Below are 23,428 nucleotides of genomic sequence, written 5' to 3' on the forward strand. Positions count from 1 at the left end.
CCCAGGTGCATCCAGCTTGCCGGTGAGGGGCAAGGCCAGTGTGGCCCGGGGCTGGCGGCCATGCAGAGCTGAGGGTCCCCTCAAAGCCCACAGGTGGCTGAGGTCTCCGTCTCCAGGCCTCAGCTGTAGCTCCATCCAGGAAGGGGCCTTCCACTCTGAGCCCTTGCAAACTGAACCCGAGCGAGCTCAGCCCAGACAAGGCAGGGCAACTGGCAGCCGCCTCCGAGCTCCCACCAGCACGGCATGGAGCCAGGTGCCGTCCACCACCCACCCAGGAGAGCTCTGGCTGAACTGGCAAAGTGGCCTACACCTGAGACCCAGGGCCTCGGCTACCCCCGGCCAGGGCCACACCCGCGGGCCCTGGAGGGGCGGACCAGCCCCATCCCAGAGGAGGAGGCTGCCCCCGAGAGGCAGGGCCATCGGAATCTGTCTGATTCCAAGTCCAAAGCCAGAGAGACCCACCAGGACCAGGCCAGTGGGCCTGGGAGACCAACGGGTCTACCCTACACCCCTGCACTGGACTTCAAGAGAAGAGGTCCGGCGTCCAGCGAGTGGCAAGGGGCAGTGGCCTGGCTGCAGCTGTTGAGGGAGAGGGAGGAGGAGCCTTCGACCCTGACAGGGATTCACCTGAATCCTGCTGCCTGAGGCAGGGTCACGTCCGTGACCTCGACCCCTGTAGCAACTGTCCCCAGATACAGGCCTTCTGTCATTATTAGCTAAACAAAGACCTGGAGCCCACTGACCCTGCAGTGGGATTCACCAGGAGCTGGGCAACTGAGATGCTGCCCGCACCCTGGTCCTACAGAGACTCCCTAACACCCTCCTGGTCTCCCCTCTCCCTGGGCATGGCACACTGGGGGCCCACCCCCCATGTCCTGCTTCTCACAGCAGAAAATTGCACTTGGGATGCTCTGCAGTAGCCCCTGCCAGGTGCTCCTCGGGCGGACAGGGGTGTGGTTTTTAGAGACTGAGGCTGGGTCCCGCTGTGACCCTGAGGTTATTTCCCTGCCCTGATCCTAGCTTCTCTCCCACTGAGAATCCCACCGCACAGGGTGTTCCAAGAATTGACTGAGGTACCTGCTTAGCACACACAGGCCCTGGGTTCAATTCCCAGCTCAGTGAAGCGCACGCCTGTAATCCCGGCAGCCTGGGAGGCTGAGACAGGAGGACTGTGAATTCAAAGCCAGCCTCAGCAACTTAGCAACACCCTGTCTCTAAATATTTTTTAAAGGGCTGGGGATGTGGCTCAGAGATTAAAAGCCTCTGGGTTCAATCCCTGGTACCAAAAAAAAAAAAAAAATCATTCACGTGAAGTGCTCTGCTGAGAACCTGGAACACAGCAGCTGCTCAATGATTTATTGAATGAGTAAACGACCCACTCCTCCTGCAGGACGGCCGCACGGCAGCACTTACCTACAAAGGCAGGTCCCAGGCCAGAGCCGGGGCCTTGCACAGCCCCATCACTGCCCTTCAGGCCTCCTGGGGCAGCAACTGACCCCCCTGGGGAGAAGGGTGACCACTGAAGTGCTCTGGGACAGCCACCGGCTGAGCCTGACCTGACACACTGGGCCACCCCAGCTCCCTGACCCTCTACCTGACTCCTCTTGATTACAGGGAGGGGCCCCACCGGAGGGAGAGGATCTGCGCCCCAGGAGGTGAGGAGGGGTGCCCCCCCCAAGAACTGACCCGGGGAGAGCTGCCAACACCAGGTGGCTATTTCCTTACGAAACCTTAAGAATATCCTGCTAAAATCAGGGACAGCAGGTCTGCCCCTGGCAGCAGCCTGACAACCAGCAGCACTGGCCGCCTCTGAGCCAGGAGCTTCCCAAGGAGCCTCTCAGAGACTGACCCCCCAGCATGCGGCACAGCCACTTGGACGCTGCCCGCCAAGACTGAGTCCTCCCTGGGTCCACCCAGGGTCTGGGCGGTGGTGGCCAGGTTCTCTGCCAGAGGACAGGGTCCACTCCTTCTAAATTGGTGCGCATCCCTGGAAGTGCCGGCAGCCAGGTCTCCCACACGGCATCCTGCTGGACCCGAGGTCTCCAGCCCCAACCTGGGGACCGCTGCTTCAACCTGCAGGGAGTGACCGAAAGCCCTCTCTGACCCCTCTGCCCTCCTGCGCCTGCCCTGAGCAGCCAGGCCACATGGTCAGGGCTGGCTGATGAGCATGTGGCCTTGGCTCCTTGGTCACGGCTGTGGGGAGGCAAGGAAGGGCTGCAGGGCTTCACTGAGATTCAGGGACTGTCCGACATTCAGCTCAACCATCCCAAGTCTGACGCTGGCCCCTGGTACCCTGGGTGCCATGTGGCGACCGGCCCTACACTGAGGACATCAAGATCTGGCAAGGACCCGGTGAATCTGCCTCCAAGTGGCCTGGGCGAGGCGCCCTCCTGCCCTGGCCTCCACGGCCCCACCTCCCAACGGTCACTTGCATTTTCTGCCAAACCAGACCTCGGCACCAAGGCACATGGGCAGCTGCAGGCTCTTTTCCCTCCTGCTTTTCCCAGGGGCAGGGACAGGGACAGGGCAGGCTGGGATTTCACAGCTCCATCCCTCCTGACTCGCAGCTGATCCACGCAGGGAGTGGCTCTCACCTGGGGGCTGCTGGGCCCCCCAGGGGACGTCTGGCCACAGTGGCTGCCACACCTGGGGGGGGGCATCCAGCAGGCAGGCACCAAGCAGGCTGTGACACAAAGGGGCCCCACAGCAGAGCCACCAGCCTAGGTGTCACTCCCGCCAAGGTGGAGAAACCCTGACCTGAGGGCAGCTGGCCGGGTGCCTTGGGGACACAGAGCAGGCAGAAGTCTCCTCATGCAGGGTCACCTTGCCTCTACCAGTCACAGGGGACATGGACCAAGTCACCACCGCTGTCCCCACCACCGGGGGAGAGACCCCAGACATGGTGGCCAAGGAAACTGCCCTGCACTGCGTGGCTTTGTGATGTCCCCACCAGGCTGTGGGGGCAGGGGCAGAGGCCAGGGCCCGAGTCTCCCCCACCTGGCCCAGCATCTGGGACACAGGAGGCGGGGAGCGGGCAGGGACCCGTGCGCCTCTCCACAGCCTGGCCCCCGCCCTGCTCCCGGCACCCGAGTATTCGGTGACTGTCTCCTGAGCTCACGAATCCACGACCAGTCCTGGGCCGGGCCCTGCGTCCCCCAGGCCAGCCTAGCTCATGGACGGCACAGTTCCCTGAAGCTGCTCCCGCATGCGTCCTGCCTCAGGGTGAGGGACAGGCGTGGCCCTGCCCTGGAGCCGTGGTGCTGGGGGTGGGCACTGGGCAAGTGTGGAAGGCAGCAGCCAGGGCGTCTGTGGGGACGCGGGGCTGGAGGAGCTCTGGAGGGCAGCCTGGGCCCAGCTGGGGGCCAGGGACACCGTCTAGCGGCTATGGCTCCTTGACAGTGGGCAGAAGCACGGACCCAGCAGCAGAGCGGAGGACACAGGGCGGAGGGTGGCAGGGACAGACACTGAGCTGCCATCAATGGCCACCATGACAGTGTCAGGAGGCGGAGCCTTGGGAGGTCATAGGTCACAGGGTGGAACCCTCAGGATGAGATGAGTCCCCTGCAAAGAGGCCGGGAGCCACCTGCGCCTCTGCCCCGAGGCACTGCAGCCCCCCAGCGCCTGGCCTGGCGCCCCCGCCTCCGGGTGCTGCTGCCCCCGCCTCCGGGTGCTGCTGCCCCTGCGCACAGAGTCGCTCAGGCTGGGGCTGGGGCTACGCAGAGCGTCCTCACCCTACCCTGCTCCCGCGTGCCAGGGCCACCTCACCCAGGTCCTCCCGCATCGGGATGGGCATTCACCCAGTGGGGTCCAGGTCCCGGGACTGGGCACAGGATGACGCAACAGCTCCTGGGTGGCCCCAGGCCACTGGGCAGGGAGCGCCCCATCTGCCCAGCCCACTGCAAGCCCTCGATCCTGTAATCACCCCAGGCTGCCCACGGCCAGAGGGAGGCATGCTGTCACCCCGCTTCACAGACCGGGCAGTGGAGGCCCACGGCCAACCACAGGGACACGGCTGCAGCCAGGCCGGCCACAAGGGGACACGAGCCCAGACGTCGGGCGCCGCAGCGGGGCTCGTGCTGCCTGGGATCCACTCGGGGACCACGAGGAACTGGAGGACAGGACGCCCACAGGCAGCATGGCGAGAGGGGACTTAGGGACAAGCAGACAAAGTGTCTGTCCCAGTGGTGCCCAGGAAGTGCGCCAGCTGCACTGCCCCCACGGGCCTCCAAGAGCAGCCCACTGCAGGTCTGCCACAGTGTGGATCCAGACTGTCCCCCAGGGCCAGGGCTGGTGCTACTGGAGGAGAGGAACACTTAGGAGGTGGGGCCTGAGGGAAGAGGGCGTGACCTTGACAGGGGTATTGAGATCGGGCCTCTTCCTTGGTCTGGCTTTGCTTCCAGACCCCCGTGAGATGGCAGCTCCTCCCCCACACACTCCGCCACCACGCGCTAACTACCGTGGGCCCAAAGGCACAGCCCAACCCGCCATGGACCAAAACCTCTAAAACCATGAGCCAAATTAAACCTTGCAGTTTTTAAATATTGATTGTCTCAGGTGGTTTGTCACAGTCATGGAGAGCTGACTGACAGGGCCCATCTGACAGGCACATCTGAGACTCAGGCCCCATGGTGCCAACCTCTGCCTGACCAGCACCTGCCCTGCTGTGGCTGAGGGTACTGTTGATGACCTCAGGACGCCCTTAGGGCTGGCAGCATCCGTCCCCCTTCTAACACGGCCACTGAAACGGTGTCCCCAGACCAGGGCAGGAGCTGACAGCAGTTTCCGGGCCAAGAATTTTGCATCTCCCCACAACCAGATGCTCCTGGGAGGAGGAGGGGTATCGAAGAAGCTGAAGTGCACCCTGGCAGCCAAGCCAGAACTGCTCCCTGAGGAGCCTAACACGGGGGGTGGGAACGCAGGCTGGGATCAGGAGGGGGGCTCCCAACCCTGGCGTACTGCCTAGCCACCAGGCACCTTCTTCCCTAAGCCTCAGTTTACTCATCTGCAAACTGGGCGTAATGACACCTGGAGACCCACCAAGTAATGGCCTCGGTGAGTCCAGGCTCATGAGGCCCACAGCCAAGTTCCACTCCGGGTGCCTGAGATGCACCCGTGAACAGAAGAGAGCAAGGCAGAGCCCAAGGGCACTCACTGGGCCTGCCCTGGGCCTGGCACTGTGGGCACTTCAAAACCACCACCCGGGTCTGAGTTACGGACCCACACCACATGCTCATGTTGGCACAAGACTCACTGTCCCCCTGGGGCCGGGGGTCTAGATCTGCCTCCCGCACCCTGGCCCCATGGCATCCTCTGGAGCCCCTCAGAACATGGCTCCTTGCTGGGTGCAGTGGCACACACCTGTCATCCCAGCAGCTCAGGAGGCTGAGGCAGGAGGATCACAGGTTCAAAGCCAGCCTCAGCAACTCAGTGAGGCCCTAAGCAACTTAATGAGACCCTGTCTCAAAATAAAAAATACAAAAGGGCTGGGGGTGTGGCTCAGTGGTTAAGCATCTTTAGGTTCAATCCCCAGTAACAAAAATAATAACTACAATAATCATAAAAACAAGAACTGTGATGCTGTATGTGTTAACTCCATGCAGCTCTCACAACTCTGCGGCGGCGGGGAGATCCAGGCCCCACCCGACTCCCCACTTTCCACCCAGTGTCCTGCCGAGGACAGTGGCTGAGTCCACCCACTGCATTACCCACAATGTCTAGTACCTGGCACGTCCTGGCAGGACTTCTGTAAACGTGGGCTGCACTGAACTGAATTTTAACAAGTGAAGCCCAGAGAGGCAAAACAACTTGCCCAAGGCCACACAGTTGGAGTGGGCAGCCAAGCCAGGCCCTGTCTGTGCAGTGCAGCTGTCCTGCTGGACCACCTGGGGCCAGGCAGGCTTCCCAGGGCACCAGGCACCGCCCCTCCAGGCCCCAGGAGCAGCAGGGATCTGCAGAGCCCATATTAGGAAACATAACCCAAAGATGACAGAAGTGTCCTGGCAGAGGTAGGGCCAGCCTGTGGGTCACATGCCCAGGGTATTCTGGGCCTAGCTGTCTGCAGGCAGGCCGGGGGCAGCCCAGGGACCCACCCCACCCGGCCGTGCACAGCAGCCACAGCCTCAGGGCCTGGGGGGCCTCCCCACCCCCAGCTCCAGCCTCACAGGGATGTAGGCCTCACTCCCGCTCAGAGGCAGGTCACCTGGCTTTAGGTGACCACTTAAGGGCCTGGGCAGGGAGACAACGGCCCCCTTGCAGAGTGGACTTGCTGTCCCAGTCTCTTAGAGGGAGCCCCTAGGGCCGAGCAAGGCACAGGCACCTGCCCCAAACCACCTGAGGGCAAGGCCAGGACTGCTCCCCGCTGCTCACGGCTGCGCAGGAATGTGGCTCAGCCTGGGCCCCGGCCACCAACGGTCTTCCAGAGGTGCCCATTTGGTGGGCCATGTGATCATCCAGGGTCACCCAGGAGAGCCCATGCCTCCCAGGACCCCCAATGTGACCCCACTTTGCAGACGGGGAACATGTGGGCCAAGGAGAAGCCAAGCAAACCCCAGGCACCTCGGTCACCACGGCTTCCCTGTGGGACCTGGTGGGAAACACGGGGACTCTGCAGGGCCACCCTCACTGCTGTGACCCTGAGCTGGCCCCCGGGCTCAGTGGACCAGTCCACACAGCTCTGCCCCCGCAGCTGGGCCTGTGGGCTCCCTGCGTCAGGCCCCAGGGGTTCAGGCCAAGCAGGAATGCGAGGGGACGGGGGACGGCGCACGGAGCCCAGGGCAGGCTGGAAACCCGGGTCTCCAGGGTACCCCGTCCCTGTCTGGCTAGGGGGACAGTCTCCTGCCACAGGCCCTGCGGACCAAGTGGTCTCTGCCAGGGCCTGAACTCCTCCCACGACGGCCCACTGCCCAGACGCACCTGTTCTGACCCCAGGTCACACAGGACAACCTGAGCACAGGTGCTGGACCAGCCGGTCCAAGGCGGAGGTGGGATTCCAACCGCTTGTGTCTCTCACACTCACCATGGCACAGGGCCCTCCAGAGTGTCCCCCCAGGCCCCCTTCCCTGGGGGACTTCCAAGATCAACTCTCCTACTCCCAACAACTATTGGTGGGGACTGGCTGTGATTGTCCCCAAATTGAGAAATAAATGGAACGCAGGAGGCCCAGATGTCAGACAGTGGCAGAAGCCAGGCGCTAAGCCAGGCCACCTGCTCCAGAGGCCAGGGCTCCCAGTGGCCTCAGCAGCGCAGCCCCCGCCCCACCCTCACCCCATCTGAGACCCACGGATGGGAGGGGCTGGGCGTGGCTGCAGTGGCCCTGGCCTGCAGGACGGGGCTGAGGCCAGGGAGGAGGTGGGCACTGGGAGGACCCCGGTCCTCCCTGCCCGGCCAAGGGAGCCACGCGATGCACGTTCCTCTGCCTGCCCCATCCACAGCCCCACAGAGCCGCAGGCCACAGGCCCACTGTGCGCCCCTTCTCCCTGCTCACCCCCTCCCGCCCCTGCCCGTCCTGTTTGCTCGCCCAGCTGCAGCCCAGGCCTCCGGACAGCACCTAGAAAACAAAGGGAACCTGGCCTTGGGGACAGAGGCTCCACCTGCCCCAGGCACAAAGGCTCCCGAGGACGAGACCCTCCCTGGGCCCACAGCCCCTCCCCACCCACGACCTGGAACACTCCACCTTCACCCAGAGCCTGGGGACAAGCTGACCTCGGGGAAGTCTTCCAGGTGCCCGCTGGGTGGCCGACCTCTCAGTCCTGGGCACCAACGCCTGGACGGCGACCCCTGGCCTGTTTTCTGACAGCCCCACTGGACCCAGGTCCTCCAGGAGGGTGACACCTTTCCTTCCGTCTCCAGGTCCCAGGGCAGCCCTCAGCACCCGGCAGAGCCCAGGAACGAGGGCTGGTGGGAGGATGGGGGGGGGCGGGCAGAGTGAGGATGGGCAGGGGGACGCAGCGAGGGAGGGACGGAGGGAAGGACGGACCAGTCCATCAGTGGTGGATGGAGGGTGGGATGAGAGACCAGACGGACTGACGGATGGGTGGGTGGCGGAGTGTGCAGGTGAAGATGGACAGGCAGGCAGACGGGTGGGTGGACGGGTGCCGGCTGGAGGGCGGAGGAGAGGAGCCAACACACCAGGGGCCACCAGCACGCGCCCAGGGCTCTACTCTGACCTGGAACTCACTGGAACCGGCGGCCCAGGAACCCCGGTTTGCCCCAAGTTCAGTCCGTCTCCACCTTCTGCTGACCCCTGGGTCCCCTCCTGACCTGGCACCCTATGCAGAATGGGCCCTGGACTGTTGGGAAGGCCCGAGTCATTCAACAACAGGCCTTATCAGGGCCAGGAGGTGAGAACAGACCTGAGGCCTCCATGTCACCTGCTCCACAGCCGGGTAAGGAGACAGACAGGGACTGGCTTCGGAATCCCTAGGAGCCAGGCGGGAGGCTCCCCGGTTGTCCAGAAGCCCCCTGCGCTTCGCGGCCAGCCAGGCCAGGCCTGCGCCCTCCGCCAGCGTGTCCAGCTGGAGCCCGGCCGGCGGCTGCTCCCGGACCCAAGGCTTCAGAGGGCCTGTGCGCAGGGAGGGCTTTCCAAAGTGCACGGTGGGCTGGAGCGCAGCACAGCAGGGACGTCACCATCCCTCCCTGCCCGCCAGGTCCTCGGCCTCGTCCCCACTCCCTCCTCTGCCAAGGAGGCCTGCCGCCCCGCGTGGGGCTGCCCGGCCAGGCTGGGCTCTGGCGGTGGGAGGGCTCACGGTGACAGTGTCTTCCTGTCCCTCGCCGTCCTCCTGGGACTCACTGGTGAGCACTTCCACTCTGACTCGTCACCACTGCTCAAGGGTGGCCCGGGTGACCTCCCATCAGGGACCCCAGAGAACTGGTCTGGCCAAGAGCTGTGCATGAGGGGACGCGGGTGGGGCGGGCCTGTCCCCCGGCACGCGGCCAGCAGCCCATCCTCTGCACTTGCTGCCAGGACTCGGGCCCAGCACACACCAGGCCCTGATCCTGCCCAGCCCAGCTCTCCTGTGAGGGGACTCCGTGCTTGGCCCTCGGCGCATGGGACCCTGGTGCTCAGCCCAACCCAGGCCTAAGGGCGCTTGCCTCCTGGGTACGCGGTGAGCGGCTGGCACAGCGACCTGGCAGGAGGTGCTCACCTGGAGCTGGTGTTAAGCAGTGACTGAGCCACAGGCTGCCGGGCGTCACTCAGCCTCCCCTCACCCCCCCGGGCAAGAGGACCGAAGCAGAAAAAGGTCTGGTTGTCGCAGACCCCCCGAGTCCAGAAACCTGGCGCTCTGCGTCACAGCTGGTCCCAACTCGGGACGGCTCCGCTCGGGATTCGGGTGGTGTGAAGAGGCCACCACACCACAGCCCGCACAGTGGCCGGCGAGTCACCAAGACGCACGCTCGTTATTCTAGGACAGCTCTGAGCCGAGGAGCCTGTCCCACCGGAGGCCCATGGGAGCGTTCTGAGGCCTCTCAGGCAGCGGGCTGGGCGGGAGGGACGTCCGCCTGGCAAGTCAAAAGCGTTTTTTACTTAATACGTATTTTCAGTTCACAGTGGGTTTTGGAACATGGTCCCATCAGAGTCAAGAGCAACAGCACAGGCACTGGCAGAGACCCTGGATTCTTGCTCACGGCAGCAGTGGCACAGCCCAGTAATTCCAGCAAGTCAGGAGGCTGAGGCAGGAGGGTCGCAAGTTCAAGGCCTGTTTCAGCCGCGCAGTGAGAGCCTCTCAGAATGAATAATGAAAACAGGGCCGGGCTGTGGCTCCGTGGTGAAGTGCCAGGGTTCAGGCCCAGCACCGACCTGCCTGTCACAGAAGACGAAACTGAAGCCGGGGGAAACCGGGGAGGGTGCAGTGCGCCCACACTCTCCCGCTGGCCCCAGGAAGTCAGGATCTGAACCCTGAGCCTGGCTCCCAGGGCGGGGCCTCCTGAGGCCCTGGAGCAGGGACCTGGATGCTAGGACTCTGGCCCAGGTCTGTCCCACGCAGCTGTGAGATGGGCAAGGGGCTGAGCCCCAGCAGGGCACACAGGCTCATGATAAAACTTAGCAGGGTGGCCGGGCGCAGGGGCACACGCCTGTAACTCCAGGGCCTCCAGAGGCTGAGGCTGGAGGATCACAAGTTCAGAGCCAGCCTCAGAAACTCAGTGAGACCCTGTCTCTAATAAAATACAAACAGGGCAGGGGACGTGGCTCCGTGGTCACGTGCCCCTGAGTTCAATCCCCAGTAACCCCCCCCAAAAAAAAGAGAGAGAGAGAGATCAGTCCCAGCCAGATGCCATGCTATGCTGCGTGACCTCAAACAAGTGGCTTGTCCTCTCTGAGTCTTAGAAACCTTATTTGGAAACAAGAATGAGCAGTGGGGAATCACTGGGCAAGCAGCAGGGTTCAGAGAACACCCAGGGAACGGACTCTATCAACAGCCTGGGAAGGATCCCTGGTTTGCTGTCCTTTCCAGCCCAGGCCCTGCCCGGGACAAACAGTTCTGACTGTGTCACTCCTTGGCCTGAAACACAGCCAAGCCCCGCATCACCCCCACCCCTACCCCCCCTCGTGATAAAGCCAAACCCCCACCTCACCCCCACTCCCTCCCCCACACGCTCGCCCAGCCCTGGGCTCCTCCCTCTTCCTAACTCTGCTAAGCAGCCCCCACCCTCCGACTGGTGGCCCGTCTGCCTCCCCCAGGGCCTGAGGCTAACAGTGTCACGGGCCCCTTGCCCAGCACCTAGTAGTTGCTCAACAAACACGTGGTAGAAAGAGGAAAGTGCGGATGGACAGAGAAAACAAAAGAATTCACAGCCCACAGCTTTGGTGCCTCCCTGCGGAACAGGAGTGTGGGGGAGCCCTTGTTCGCTCCCCCCACCGCCCCCGCAGGGCTCCTCCCTGCACCCAGCCTGGCGCCTGCTGGAGCCTCACTCCCCCCCTTCTGTGCTGGGAGCCACAAGGCACTGGCGCTGCAGACCAGGGGACTGAGCTCAGCAGCAGGAGCAGGTGAGCCCTGCGCCCCTCCCTCCCCCGCCCCCCCCCCTTCCCGCCCCAGGCCAGTGATGCCTAAATGTGAGGCTCCCTTGAACTCCCTCCAGGCCTGCCCCCAGGACCCCATCCCAGGTGGAACCTCGGTCTCCCCAGAACCAGGCTTCCCACCCCCCACGAGCCACCTCACTTCCAGGCCCTGCCACCCCCAGGTACTCAGATGAAGGCCTTCCTCCTTCCTCACCCCGCCACACCCCGCCCTCCGCCTCCTTCCTAGGTCCCCAAGGAGCCCCACACCTGCAGCCAGTTCTCCCCAGCAGGTGACTGCAGTGATGGGGACGGACGCGGAGGAGGCACAGGGCGGGGCATTTACTCCGCACCTCCGCACGCTCCTTAGGTGTGCCCACCTCCAATTCACCGGGCAGCATCCACTGGGCTGGGGGCTTCCTCTCCTCTCTGGCCTGTCCCCGGCCTACAACACGGAGCCACGTGCTTCACGTCATGGCACACAGAAAATTATTTTTAAATAAATTATGTAGGAAAAAATCAATCTCTCCCCCCACCGAGTGGACACAATACCTTTATTTTATGTATTTTTGTGTGGTGTGAGACCAATCCCAGGGCCTCACACGTGCTAGGTGCGGGCTCTACCCCTGAGCCCCAGCCACAGCCCAAGGACCAATCTCAGATGTTCACAGCTGGACAGAGGAGCTGTACTTAACTAGTAGAGAGATCTGCAGACAATAGGAAGGAACCCCCTCCCCTGCGCTCCACAGCCCCTTCCGTCCACCCCTTGCCCACGGCAGGCGCTGTGCTTCCTGTTGCTCGAACTGGACAGGTTTACCCAGCCTCAGGGCCTTTGCACATCTGAACTCCCTGCAGGGAACACTTTTCCCAGGGTTCTCTGCAGGCCGGCTCCTCCTTGTCCCTCAGGCATCAGCCTCCCTGGCCCCTCTGCCCCGCCCTTGGCAGGCACCTCTCCACCCCATCCCCACCCGCCACCTCCTTCTACCCTCCCTTACCCCTTCACAGGACTTGGTACAAAACAGAGTTACTTTATCAGTTTGGTTTTCTATCTGTGCTGCTGTGGTTAATATGCGGTTTATTCCGGTGTGTCCCCACACTGTCCCCAGTGTGGCAGTGCTGGGAGGTGGGGGGCCCTTAAGGTGGAGACTTGGGTCAGCTGGGGGCATGCCCTCAGGAGAGACCATGGGACCCCAGTCTCTCTGCTTCTCTGGCAATGTAACCTCACCCTCTTACACACACTCCCGCCACCATGGTGCCATCCACCACGAGGCCCTCACCGGAGCTGCGCTGATGCCAGCACCAGGCCCTTGAACCTCCAGAACTGTGGGCTCTACCTCTCTTTTCATGATGGTTATCCAGGCTCAGGTATTTGGTTATAGTACCGGCAGTACCAGACTACTCTGTCTGCCATCCTGTAAGACCCAGGGGACAAGGTCATCATCTGCCTGCTCTCTGTTTTAACTGAAAGGGATCAGAACATGTCCCTCCAAAATATCCACACACCCCCCATGAGGATTATTTCAACCTAAAGCACTTGAGTAGCAGAAGGAAGAAATCTGTGCCCTCCCCATCGCTGGCTAAACCCAGGGCAGAAATTTCCCTCCTGAAGGTGAGAGGAAGGTGCCCCTTCCCCTACCAGGAAGAAGAATGGCTCTTAACTGCATAACGAACGGCCTGACTAAGCAATGCGCAGTCCTTATCTGCCCCACGCTTCTCCCAGAACGCGCTGCCCGAGGAGCGAGGCCCTGTCTAGTCACTTCACAATTTATCATCCTTATGGAAGTGGCACTTCCGCCCCGTCTGACCACTTCTTTGGGTTTTCTCTTCATTTCTGCGAAGCCACAGTGCAATAAACACACACACGCACAGGTACGTACACACTTCTTACGGGTATGTTCACACTCACACGTGATTCACACCAGTAAAACCCGCGTGCCTTCCTCTCACCCAGCTGCCCTGTCAGTCTGCAGACCCCAGCGCAGGGCCTGAGCGGGCAGAGGAAGAGCCTCTGCTCCTGCAGCACACGGCAGGCCAGGCGCTGTCCCGAGCCTGAGGCTCCTGTCAATGCCGCACCTTGAGACACAGGTGCTTTTACAGACGGGGAAAGTGAGGTACAAAGGAGTCCAGTGAGTCAGTCACCCAAGACCAGGAGAGGCGGAGACCCGGCAGGGCGCGTCCAGCTGCAGCCCTCACAGGCCCAGGAGACCTGCAAGGTGCGTGCCGACTGAGCAGAGGGGCCCTGAGTGAGGGGCCATGCGACCAGGGAGGCTGTCTCCAGGTGGGGAGTATCTCCAGGTGGGGGGGTGTGTCCAGGTGTGGGGTATCTCCAGATGGGGGGATGTCTCCAGGTGGGGGGATGTCTCCAGGTGGGGGTGTCTCAGGGTGGGGGGTGTCTCCAGGTGGGGGGATGTCTCCAGGTGGGGGTTATTCCAGGTGGGGGGCTATATCCAGGTGGGGGGGTGTCTAGGTGGGGGAGGTCTCCAGGTGGGAGTGTCTCCAGGTGGAGGGTCTGCAGGTGGGGTCTCCAGGTGCGGGGGTGTCTCCAGGATTACTTTCTGAACTTGGCCAGCTTCTTCAGAGGCCAAGCAAGCACGTATAATTTAAAGTAAAATAAATCTTCGTCTCACAAGCAATTGAAAGGTTCTGGGTGACATCTAGGTTCAGGGATGCTTTTCTTCAATTCCCAGACCCCGTTTCCCTACTTAATTTAACCACTGTCTGTCTAGGGAACTTCACTGGGAAGCCCAATGCTGCAGGCGCTCTGGATGCTAATGGCTGGAGCCTGGGGGGCTTTGACAGGAGGAAGGCACTGGAACCAGGCTCCAGAGAAGAGGGAATGAAGACAGGCCCGGCCTGGGCGCCAGGTGCCATCGTGAGCAGGTGCCACCAAAGTCCTCTGCTCTGCCCTGGGCCAGGGCTGCATCTGCAGGAGAGGTACTGGGGCAGGTCCAGGCCACCTCTCGACTGACAGGCGGGAGGAGGATGACCCCAGGGCAGGGAGCTGGGCCCAGACCCGACAAGAGGTGGCGCAACGTGCTGTGGCCAGGAGGTCAGCTGTCCTCCCAATCATCAGAGCACAGGACCCTCCTGGGGTTTTGGAGGCACAGCGGGGATGCCCTGCAGGCTGGCTTCCCCCAGGACAAGCAGAGCATGTTGCTCCCGCTGCCCAGCGCCAGGACCACGGCAAGAAGGCAACTGCCCTGGCCTCTGCCTTGGAGCGGCAAAAGGGAGACGTTGGGCGCCCGTGTCTAGGGAGAAGGATGGAACACGCTCCCCTGCACTACGGCTGCCGAGGCGCCTGCACTCACAGCAGAAACCAAGGAGCTGCCCTCTCCACAGTCATGAGGCTTTATCATCAACTCTTTCCTGATACTGACCTCTCGGCCCATGAGGGCACTGGGGGTCTGTCCTCAATCTTGACCCTGGGTCACAGGGTGACAAACCCGGCTGTGACAACTGGACCTCAGCAACACTGGGCAAAGCACTCACCTTAGCCTCAAACAAAGAACGGCACAGTGTGCGCAGCCTCCAGGCCCCGGGAGACTCCCTCCTTCCCTGCCCACCTCAAAGGTAGAAGGAAAGACAGAGTCTCATGGGGAATGTGCAAAGACCCGGGGCCTGCCTGCCGCACCGCACTCACACCCACTGGCCACAGGAAGGCGCTCCGTGGCCTGCGGCTCATGCTTTCTCATCTGCAGGGCGGGGAGGAGTTAAAGAGAGGACCACGAAGGGCCTGGCACAGAGTTGCCTGCAAACACACAGGCTCCCAATTCCCTGCCCGCGGGAGGCGGGAGGCTGCAGAAACCCCCGTTAGCCCCCCTGTGCTGCTGCAGGAGACCACCTTCCGCGTACACCATGTTGGGCAGGTGTGTAAATGGAAGCCTGTTTTGAGACCCCACCAGCCACAGATGCAGGGGCTGGAACTGCAGCCAGTGCGGGGACAGCAGGACACTACCAAGAAACCTCAGCGATGTGCAGGCAGGGGGCAATCCACAGAGCGGAGCCTAGGGTGTCCCAGGATGTCCCCTGCTGACACCAGATGCTGGCAGCCTCCAGGAAGCCCAGCGCTTCCCTGCCCTGCCACAGGGCGCCCACCGTGTGGACTCCTGGTCCCCGACACCTGGGCAGACTGAAGTCCGGGCCTCTGAGCCTTTGTAGGCACTGCTCCCCCTCCGACACAGCCCAACACAGCCCTGGTGCTGCGCGTTAGGTCACCGAGCCACATCCACACTTTTAATGACAGGCCTGTTTGACACCAGCTTGAAAATGTTCTATAACTCAGCAATCAGCTCCTGTGTGTCAGTACAAGCTGACCACAGCACACAGCTGCACAGGCCCATCCCAGGTCACACCCGTGTCCCACCCAGAGATGACAGACTTTGCCAGGGCAACAGTCGGACCCCTACTCAATTACCTGGTCCCTGAATCCACCTGGATGGGTCACGCCCAGTTGCCTAGCCACCCCCCAGACACCTCTGGCCACACATGCGTCCTGCAGGTCACACCTGAGACACTGGACTTGTACACAGTGTGTCCTCAGACACCAAGGCCATGGCCTCCCAGATGTCTATCACCCCAAGTGTGGTCACACAATCAACACTCCCCACCTCTGATTTTTTTGTACTGGGTTGGCTCCAGGGGAGTTCTCCCACTGAGCCACATCCCCAGTCCTTTTAGTTTATTATTTTGAGACAGGATCATCACAAGTTGCTGAGGACCTCATGAAGTTGCTGAGGCTGGCCTTGAACTTGCAGTCCTCCTGCCTCAGCCTCCCAAGCCGCTGGGATTACAGGCCTACTCCATAGTACCTGGCCCCTCCTTTTCTTGGTGCAGGATGACAGCTCACTCAGGGACCGGGAGCCACCTGAGCTGAGGACAGTTTACAACCCCACCACCACCAAGGCAGGCCCAGCCCAGGGGCTGCTCCCCCCACTCTGTACCCACAGGGACCCTAAAACTAGCAAAAACATAAGCCCCAGGACAGAAGCCAGGCCCTGATTGCTCTCTGCAGGACCCCAGTGGAGTGCGGTGCCTGCTGGTACGGGTCCTCCAGGGGAAAGACCCTGATGGGCTGTGTGCCAATCTCTACGGGGTCCGTGTTCCCGATAAGGTCAATTTCAAGCTAAAAACCTGACATCGTTGAACAGAGTGGAGAGAGATGTGCACAGCAACCCATTAGTTATGTTACACACACAACACACCCACGAGGGCACAGATGACTGAGTGCATACGTAAGAAAACACGACAACTGGGAAGTGATTTTGAATGTCTGTTGCTTTTGTTTTTAATGATTTATTAACTAAAAATTTATGTCCAGTGGCACATTATAATCCCAGGGACTTGGGAAGATCACAAGTTCAAGGCCAGCTTGGGCAATGTAGTGAGACTCCCTCTCAAAATAAAAAATAAAAAGGCTGGGGGTGTGGTTCAGGGTAGAGCACCCCTGGGTTCAATCCCCAGTACTAAAAATAAATGAAAAATAAAATAAACGTAAGGGCTCACAACAGTAGTAGTTTAGAAGTGGCTCCCAGACTTCTAATTTCACCAACCAGTTCCCGTGCATCAGCACAAGCTGACCCCAGCCCACCATGGCCCAGGGAGGACAGGACCCCAAAGGAAGGCAGAGGTGATGTCCTTCACCAAGGCAGTGAGACCCCAGGAATTCTCTGGGGACACGGGCACGGGAGGAGCTGAAGGGGGCCCAAAAAGAGAACAGGAGGGTCAAAGAGAACTCTGGCACTCTGTGGACCCTAAGTCTGATCCTAACCCTGGAGGGTGGGACAGCAGCGGGCCGGGCTGCCAGGCAGATGGCGCGGCCGAGGCTGAAGACCAGCGGGCAGAGGCAGGCAAGGACGCAGCGGCTGCAGGCTGCAGAGACCAGGCCGGCTCCCCCGCTGAAGGATGCGACCTTGGGCAGTCCCTGAAAGGCTGCGTGCTCATTCTCCGCATCTGTAAGGCGGGTTCGAGCCCATCTTCCCTGCCTAGTTATCAGGGCTGATGTCCAAACAGAGATAGTGGACATGAAGTGCGACATAGACCCAAGCTGTTATTATGTCTTCTACATCACCCACCTTATCACTTCAGGACTGACCCAGGAAGACCATGTTCTTTTCACTCTGCACCTTCTCACAGTATTGAGGCCCCTTACCCAGCTCCTGGTACTAGCGGACACTATACACATCTGTTAGTGATATCTCTCTCTCTCTCTCTCTCTCTCTCTCTCTTTGTACTTGGGATTGAAATTGAACCCAGGGCACTTAACTACTGAGCTAACATCCAAGCCCTTTTTATTTTTTATTTTGAGACAAAGTTGCTTAGGGTTGGGCTGGGGATGTGGCTCAAGCGGTAGCACGCTCGCCTGGCATGCATGCGGCCTGGGTTCGATCCTCAGCACCACGTACAAAGATGTTGTGTCCGCCGAAAACTAAAAAATAAATATTAAAAAAAAATTCTCACTCTCTCTGTCCCTCTCTCTCATTCTCTCTTTAAAAAAAAAAAAAAAAAAAAGTTGCTTAGGGTCTCACTAAGTTGCTGAGGCTGGCCTCAAACTTGAGATCCTCCTGCTTCAGCCTCCCAAGCCACTGGGATTAGATGCGTGCACTGTTGAGCCAGGCTTACTTCTCAAATTAACAGTGGGCCTTCCCTTCATACTAACCTGGTTCCCAGGCCCTCCCAGGTACCCACCAGCTTTTCCCACCCCCAGACTCCTCCAAAATTAAAACTTGAAACAGCAGAACTTAGGAACCAACCAATTCCAGCCATTATTTATGGAGCACCTGCTGTGTGCCAGGCACTGTCCCTGGACAGAGGTGACCAAGGACAGAGATGGTCCCTGTACTCAAAGGCTTTCAGTGTTCTAGGAGGTATAAGGAGTCACCCTAAGAGTGCTGGAATCCTGCCCGGCTTTCGGGAGAGGATGCACCCTCAAGTGAGAACTATTCAAGACAGAGTGGACTGGAGGGCAAAGGTTTTCTGGAGGAAGTGAAGGGACAGGGGCCTGGGGAAGGCAGAATCCAACACGGATCAGGAGCTGGAGCGGGAGGGTTAAGGACATCCCCCCCCCCCACAGCAGCAGGGAGCCTGGAGCACGGAGAAGGTCCACCTGCGTCCTCCTTTCTCCTCTGTGCAAATGGGGCCTGGACACAGACGGGTGAGTGGAGGGATGGACAGGTGGACAGACGGATGCTGTAGCCTGTGGCCATCTGGGAGGGGCTCTGCATGTTTAATGAACCCATCAGCCTGCCCTCTCTCCCCAGCATCCTCCTAGAGCAGATGGGGCTGGGGCAGGGGGCGGGGCTTCCCCTGGTTGATTCTCTAAGTGAGGCCAAGGACTTTGAGGGAGGGGACTGAGCGCCAAAGCTCCCCCCCCCCACCTCCTACCCGCTTTGAGCCGCCCTCCCCGCTCCAGGCTCTCGGGGCCAAAGGAAGATTCCTGACCCTGGCTCCAGGACCCCACCCTTGGACAGGGAGGGAGGCCTCCCCTCTCCTGCATCAAGCCTGGGCTCCCCTTCAGAGGCCACCCGGAGCAGGAGGCTGGTTTCCATCCTCCGGAGGACCCGCCAGAGGACACCCGCCCCTGACCCAGGGAGTGTCCAGGTCTGACCCGGCTCCGCGGCCACGGCCTGCAGCTGACCCAGCATCCTCTCCTTCCACAATCCCCTCCGGCTGGAGGCAGTCCCTGTCCGGCGCTGGGCCAGGACCCGGGGTGGGAGAGGCCGACCCAGAACAGAGGGGACAGGCGCGTCCTCTGGCTTCTCCAAACCCAGCGCTCCGCCCTGCCCACCCGAGTCGGCCGGGCCGCGGGGACGGTCGGGGAGAGCGAAGCACGGGGTCGTGGGACCCAACCGTCCCCACCCCCGCGGAGGCGGCGGCACCAAGCCGCTGGGGACCGGGCCGGGCACAGGCCGCGAGGGCCCCACCCCCACGCGGTGGCCTCCCTCGGGCGCCACGCGGAGGGCAGACCCGGCCGCGGGGACGCTGGCCCGGACGCACACAGACCCACGGGCGGATGCGACCCGGCCACGCACAGGCGACACAAAGGCCGCGCGCTCGGCGCCGCTCACTCACCGGCCGCCGCGCGGGCCGCTGCGTCCTCCGCGCCGCTCACAAAGGCGCCGGGCGCCGGGCGCCGCGCCCGCAGCTCGTCCGGCCGCCGCGGGCGCCCATGGCCGGACGGCGCCCCGACCAATGGCCGCGCCGCCCGCCGGCCCGCGCCGCCGAGCCCTGGGCCGCCCCGCGCAGGCGACGCGCGCCCCCGCCCGCCGGCCCCGGGCTGAGGTCAGCGGCCAACCCCTGCGGGCCGCGCGGCCACGCCCACCGCGGGGTCTCGCGGGCGGGGCGAGGGGCGCGGGGAGGGGGCGCGCGTCCCGGGCCGCCTCGCAGCGCCCTGCGCTCGCTGCCTCGGGAAGGTCCCGGGCACCCGGCGGCCTCCTCTCCTTCCCAGCGCTTTGATCTGGGGCTGCGTACGAGGGGGAGGGGTCCTGGGTCCGTCGCAGGGGAACACCCGGCTTGGGATGTGCCCCGCGTACACGGGTGACCGAAGGCCCGCGGGCCAACAGGGCGTCGTTTGCATCCTTGCTCTCTGGCCTGCCGGGAGTAGCCACAGAAGCAGGGATCCTGGCAGCCCCAGCCACTGGGGGTCCCTAGACCCAGGGATTTGACATCCTCTCACTAAACTGACAAGGACCCTGCTAGGCGACTTCATTGTCCCAGCGACAAAACTGAGGTTCAGAGCTGTGCTTAATCCTCACCCAGCAAGGAAGTGGTGTAACCGAGCTGCTAGTACTCCCCTCCCTTGCAGCCCCAAAGCTGCCAAACGCTGTCACTCCCTCCCAGAATTCCAAAGAGGGCCTCCGGATATGATGCAATTAATTACACTTATCAGGTCATTAATTAAGATTATCCCGTTGTTATTAAACACTCCCCCACTACCTCTCTATGGGTGAGGCAATTCACACACAGGCTTATCAGCAATTACTCCTAGGTTGAAAATAATGAGTTCTGCAACCTCCGCAAAGGTTCAGGTGGTTGGGTTGAAATCATTGTCAGCTTGTGTTCATTCATTCAATACAGCAGAAAATTCTTAATAATCCCTATTTGTCAGATACCAGCCTCAAGGGCTCCCAAGGAAACAAGGAACCAGGGAGACCCTGGCTCTGCCCACTTGGCTCTCATAGGCTAGAGGACACAAACAGGCCACCATAGTGTAGCAAGACAAGCCATGCATGGATCCCACTCTGAAATCATCTTATTCATGGAGTTGTCTGCTTGTTTATTCTCGGCTTCCACACAAGAACATAAGCACCATAGAGCTCATCCAGAGGAGTCCTAAGCCCCTGGCCTGGGGAACACTAGCCCATAGTAAGTAGGCAATAAATATTCATTTGTTGAGCAGTTACTAGGTTCCAAGTACCATCCTAGGCTTGTGGGAGATGTGAGTGAACAACCAGACATGGTCCTGGGGGAATTCCATTCTAGGGGCAGATGAAGCATGGCATGTGAGCACAGAGGAAACCCTGGGATACTAATAAAGTCAAAACGACTGTCTTCAGATGTCCACTGGGCCCTGGGGTCACCTTGAATCAGAATGTGAACTTCGGGGTCCTGCTCACAGAGCTAAGCCTGCGTCCCAGGCCTACATGCACAGCCCATCAGAATCTGCCCCACACCTCTCCTGGCTCATCTTTTTTCACTCCTGGGCCTGGTTCTCTTTTGTCCTCCAGCCTGCAGCACCCAAGCCCTCTCTGAGTGGTACTAGGTCTCCCCCTCCCTCCCAGAACTTCCAAAAGGCCCTGAAGACCCAGGAAGCCTCCCAGCACAACCTCCATGGGTCTGGACTCCACAGCACTTAGTGCTTCTGTAACAAGTGGCTCTGGTGTGCTGATTCGAACCAGCCTGAGGGCAGCAGCGATCCAGGGTTGAGGACAGGGTCCTTGCCTCAGACCCTTGTTGTGCCCCCAGAGCCCAGCAGACGGGAGGCCCAGCCAACACTAGGGGACCATAGAGGATTCCAAGCCGACACCCTAAAACCCTCATCCGCAGAACCCTTTGAGATCAGAATTGCGAACCTCCAGCTCATAAAACTAATCAAGTCTGCAAAAGCATTTTGTTTTGCCCACAGTGTTGTTGTTGTTGTGGCTAATTAGTTGCCAACATTTGACAATTGGGAGATTGCCCATAAAAAACCAGATTGCTGGCTTCTCTGATCAATGCTGAATCTGATACCACGGGCCCACATTCCCATGGGATCCCATTGGGTAGTGCCCCAGGATCAGGGCCCCTCAGACACAACAGCCCTGTGGGACCCTCTGCTCTTGAGGCCCCCCACCTGTGACTTAGTGTTGTCCCTCATTCTCTTCCTTTGCAGAAAAGAATTACTTTACGGATGCGCTTGTGAGAACAAATGAGCAGGCAGGCCTCCTGCCCCCTGCAGCCCAGCTCTCCACCATCTTGCTCTCTTGCCATCCCAGCCTCCCCTCTCCACATCCCACAGTCTAAGCTCACAGCACCAACGGACACAGCAAGGGTTTCTCTGGCCAATGCTCATGACGTTCCTCTGCCTGGAAGCATCTGACTTCACCATCAGACACAACGTGATTGCCCTTATCGCTCCCTACACAGGTGCACCTTCTCAAAGATCTCTCCCCACCCAGTCTGGACCCCGGGGTGCAGTCCTAGGTCCCACAGTTCCTCCTCGGTGCACACGACCTACAGATGTGGCAGTGTGTGAGCCCCATATCCTCCCACAGAGTTGGGGTTTACAAAGGCCAGGCTCTGCTGCCTCACGCAGGGCATTACCCAGCACCTGGCCAGGACCTGGTACAGTGGAAATAATTATCTGCTGAATAGATGAGTGCATGGGTTTCAATAGCACAAAAGGAACAAAAAGGATTTCTGGGAATGTTTCCATGTCCCAGAACATTCAATTAACCAGAATTACCCACTCCCTGAGCGTTCTGGGGAGTGTAGGGTTTGTCACATAAACACAGCTATTCACAATGCATTACATCTGGATGGGAATCAGAAATCTATTCTCCCTTATCTCTACCGCTGATCTGGGAGAGAGAAGGGGGGAAGGCAGAAGTGGTATTTTCCACTGGCCAGAGAGGTTCAGCGACTAGCCCAAGATTGCTCAGCAAGCTGGTGGCAAAGCCAAGATGGGAACCCAGGGCTCCTGTCTGCCTCCTACCGACCCTCCTCTCACCAACCCAGCCCCATAATGGATCAAAAAGGAAGTGGATGGCTGGGTGCACGCCTGAAATCCCAGCAACTCAGAAGGCTGAGGCAGGAGGATCACAGGTCCAAGGCCAGCCTCAGCAACTTATCAAGGCCCTGAGCAACTTAGCGAGACCCTGTTTCAAAACTTCAAAAAATTAAAAAGGGCTGAGGATGTGGCTCTTGGAAGGGAAAGTGGACTTCCCATGCCTGACCATCCCCACCCAGGAGTGTGAATGGACTGGGCACAGAGAGCCGACAGTCCCTATTACCCACCATGTCAACAGGCTCTATCTGAAGAGGCCGCGTCACACGTTTAGCACAAGGAGGCTGATAGAGTCCGACTTACCAGGACGAAACCCTCTCTCCAGAACACGCCTGTCCTGTTTAGTGCGACAGACATTTTGAGGGGGGCTGAGATGTACTGAGCAACCCCCCAGCCTCCCAGGTCTCCCCGCGGCCTAGACCTGCCTTGGTGGAGAGGTCAGCTGCACCCAAGGGCACGGCCACTGACGGGTCAGCACATTCCTCTCAAATCCAGGGGATGGGATGGGATGGGGGCACGGGGGTCCGTGGGAAGCGGCTGCAGACTTTCCCACCAGCCTGAAGTTGTTCCTCAAGTCGCATGACCTGTGTGCACAGCTCAAGTTGCTTTGTTCTCTGAGCATCAGTCTCATCATCCGTTCAGTAAGGGGTGAAACCAGCATCACCGCCCCCCTGCAGGACCGTTCAGGGATTCAGATGCAATGTGTCGGGTCACTTAGTACAGGACAGGGCTCATACCCAAGACCCTACATTTTGAAGAGCTAGGTGATGCTGCTTCTTCTCCATGCAATTCCTGCTTCCTGGAAACGCACCTGGTTCGGGAGGGAGGTAGAAAACCCAGGTCCCAGGTCGGGGATGGAAATGGGAGAAAAGGCGGGGTGGGCAGAGACGGCACCGTGGCGGGGCCAGAGCCCCGGCAGCAAAAGACCCAGGCAGAGAGACACTGCCACCCCGTTCTGGTAAATGCCCCTAAGCCGTGTCTCAGAGTTTCCTTTTTAATTTAAATATATATATTTGTCTTTCCCAAGAGATGCCCCAGATCCAGACTTTTTTAAATGAAATCTTCTGGTTTTTATTATTGACAATGATTTCACATTTACGTGAGCTCAACCGGCTACAAGTGCCAATAGCAGGGGTCCTGAAAGCTTGTCCAGAACATTTAGAAACAAGGACATT

At 60.3% G+C, this 23,428-nt stretch overlaps 1 protein-coding gene across 3 annotated transcripts in view; it reads right to left on the reverse strand.

The window, feature by feature from the left end:
- Window positions 1-19,139, reverse strand: part of Arhgef10l (Rho guanine nucleotide exchange factor 10 like) — a 111,539-nt gene extending 92,400 nt beyond the window's left edge. For all 3 annotated transcript variants that reach the window (XM_076861175.2, XM_076861172.2, XM_076861170.2), the window contains exon 1: window positions 19,061-19,139. The gene's annotated coding sequence lies outside the window, so the exon portion shown is untranslated. The remainder of the gene's footprint in view (window positions 1-19,060) is intronic.
- Window positions 19,140-23,428: the final 4,289 nt, after the last annotated feature.

This window comes from Callospermophilus lateralis, chromosome 7, assembly GCF_048772815.1.
Source record: "Callospermophilus lateralis isolate mCalLat2 chromosome 7, mCalLat2.hap1, whole genome shotgun sequence".
NCBI lineage: Eukaryota > Metazoa > Chordata > Mammalia > Rodentia > Sciuridae > Callospermophilus > Callospermophilus lateralis.